The following is a 3,551-nucleotide window of genomic DNA, read 5'->3' on the forward strand; positions in this document are numbered from 1 at the left end:
TACGATTAGATTAAAAATATATTTGATTGATGCTCTTGGAAGGCATACAAGACAACAAACTAAAAACAAAAATGCAAGTAATATTAAATAAATTGGCTCGCCTTGCATGTATTTTTTCCTTCAAAGTGCAGGGTGGGAAAGAGTACCTGTCACGGCGTTATTGCCTTATTGAACCATCTAGGAAAGCAAGCGGAGAGTAAACCTTGGAAGTGGGCGAGAATATTTACACGTCAAATTACAAATCGGCTCTGACGTCAACGAGCCTACATACCACGGGGTAGGGTCTATGTTCGAGTCCCGAGAGAGACACGAGGAGAGAAGGAGCGTCAGAGGGGAGGGGAAAGTTATATCTAAAAATATCCCCGTATTTTTTCATTCAAGCTAGTAGGGGTGACAATGAATACTACTGTAATAGTAATGCATGTGCACCAAACATGCAGAGGAAAATAAATGTAGCACCATCCTTCTCTAATGTTTAGCCTACGTGATAGTCTACTTTCCCCCCATTCAAGAATATCGTTTTTTTAATAGAAGAGACCCCCACCCTCGTAACCCCGCCTCACTAACGCATAGTCTATGTCAGCCCAGTAGACTATCATCTGAAGCACGCCAAAACTGAATGATTATTTTATTGTTGCGTTATCTCTATGATTTTTGTTTTTGCTGTGCAAGGGAAATGCAAGAGCAATAATAGGTTAATATAGGCACTATAGCTTTCAGAGACCACACTACTTGAACGGGGATTGACTATTAGCCTATGTGTGACAAATCATGCCAGCATTGCAATATAGGTCTTTGATATGTGTAAAATAATGGCACGACTTAATTTCAATACCTTAGATTGACAATTTTCAACAAGTGTATCTGTTACATGCACCCCAAAAGAGAGCTCACTCCGACGGAGGCTGTGGTGACGGCAATGTGCAGCACATCACTGGAGTGTAGACGCGGTTTCAGCACCACGGCATTGGACAGCTCCACGGGCGATGACAATGTTCAAGCAAACAGGTGGTTTCATATGGAGAAATGATTCCATCGGGGAAAAACGTGGATGATTGAAATATATATTTGCTGTGTGCTTTGAATATAGCTTGTATATTATAGCCTTTTATACAACAGCCTGTATAATATGGGCATATAACCTAATACTAGGCATAAGGAAAGGAATAACAGTCTATTTTGCTTGATCAGGCCTTCTAATTTTCTCTTTATAACAACTACATAAAAAAGGCTACTGAAGTAGCCTAAGTAACCTAGTCTATTGGTATTTGGTAGACTAAGTAGGGTATGGTATTGTATAATGTTATGGATTCATTTATTCAAATGTCCACCACTATTAACAACTTACAAATTAGTTTGTGCTTCGTTTTATTCAATGATAAGCAATCGTCTACATAAGAACATTTGTGACTGTAGTTACAGCAAACATTATAATGTAGTCTATTCTAAGAAGAGACATTGGAGTTAAATGAACCCGGCCCACTTAAAACGCGCACTCACACATAATTCATGCTAATTCTATGCTCTCTCATCTCATCAAAGCAAGAAGCGCGTCGTGCGTCAAACTCACTTGGTTGTAAAAAAGCGTTCTATTTGATGTTGTTTCACTTCTTGGCAAGCTATTGTGCTGTGTTTGAGCTCGAGCGGCAATATCAATTGCTCTTCGTATTGTTCATGCTGACTGGAGTGATGCCCTCCGTCCAGGTTGTGCGCTCAACAATTTCCCATTGGCGGGAACCTTCCTTCACGCCCGCCCGCACGCCTGCTCTATAAATTAAGTCTAACACATAGGTCTTACATGATAATATGGCTAGTTAGGGTTTCTGGTTTCTTTACCAAGTCAGAAATATAAAATATAAAAATCAAATATCAATATCAAATGCCAGTATCAATCAATATCATTATTCTCCTGCTAATGAACGTCTTGGAATTGTGTAGGCTACAAAATCAACTTTGCTCAACTTTGTTGATCTCCGTGTTCTACCATAAATAAACAAACCAACATTTCAGACCTTTCATGAGGGAATTGAAATGATAGCCCAATACAGACAGTCAGTATACTAAACAGATTTATTTGAAGTGAATATGACCTTTAACCCCAACATTGAAGAAATTACAGATATTTGGACATTAAACTTTTTACTAAATCTACACATTGAGCCTAAAGTGATGAGGTAGGATGTGGAGACTTGCCATCTCAGGATCAGTGAGACCTCATGTCATCTTCACACCTGGCAGTGAGCATAGAGGATAGGAGCAGATCTGATCTGTAATCCACCTCAACCTAGCAACACCTGTTTGCTTTAGCAGGACACTCACTCAGACATGGCCTGATAGACTTTAGTATGAAAAACAGGCTGCAGAGGAGGAAGATGAAGAGATGCTATAACTTAGATATTTTAGAAACCGAAACATATTTTTGTGTGAAGCTATTAGTCCCTTGACTGCTATGTAAGCAAGAAAAAATACACACAAAAAATCATCAAAGGAATATTTTTGAAGCTTTTATAATTTTTTGTGTCCAATCCACCCTCTCATTTTGGACGAGGGTAGGCTATAATGTAAAATGTATAATGTAAAATGGAGGAGGAGGAAGAAGAAGAGGAAAAATTGAGGGAGGGAAGAGGAACTACTATAAACCCTTGACAAAGTACTGTATACTTAAATGTAAAGTGTTACAAAAGATAACTTAGGGTCAAAAGTAGGCTATAATAAAATGACAATCTTGGATTTAGTAGAACAAATGAGCTGCAGCTGTCACGGGATGTGTGTTTCACCAATGAAATTAGTGTTCATTCATGCAGTGTTCCTTGTTGGGGTGCAGGACACACACACACACACACACACACACACACACACACACACACACACACACACACACACACACACACACACACACACACACACACACACACCCCACAAGCTCTTCTTTGAAATCAGGTATATAGAATCAGGTATATAGTCTCTCATTGGAGACTGTCAGCCGAGGAGACGTGTCAACGTGTCACAAAAGACAGAACCGTATGAAGATAGGCTAAAACTGCTTCTCCAATAAAAATCCCCGATCACACTTGTAGGCGATGTCATGGGGATGTTGGCTAGCTAAGCTCATGCGTAGAAAATTGTCATCAGGTCTAGCGGCTGTCTCCTGCCAAACTGTGCATGTGCAGGCCGTCAAATCAAAGGCACTCCTTCGACATAAAATTGTTTTTAACGAGAATGAAAGTTTGTCACTTTCCCTCAAGTGGGTTCCTCAGAGGAGTAAGGGGAGGACCATCCTACTCAGTGAATTTCATAAAAATTGAAATTGTAAAACACTTCAAAAGCAATCCTTTTCTAGATAAAACAAACATTTGTGACTGTAATCACGTCACCAAATAATCGATTAAAACACTATTTTCCAAAAAATGTCTACAGTAGCCTCAACAGCACTCTGTGGGGTAGCACCATGGTGTAGCCGGAGGACAGCTAGCTTCCGTCCTCCTCTGGGTACATTGACTTCCATACAAAACCTAGGAGGCTCTTGGTTCTCACCCCTTCCATAGACTTAA

This window comes from Oncorhynchus clarkii, chromosome 7, assembly GCF_045791955.1.
Source record: "Oncorhynchus clarkii lewisi isolate Uvic-CL-2024 chromosome 7, UVic_Ocla_1.0, whole genome shotgun sequence".
Lineage (NCBI taxonomy): Eukaryota > Metazoa > Chordata > Actinopteri > Salmoniformes > Salmonidae > Oncorhynchus > Oncorhynchus clarkii.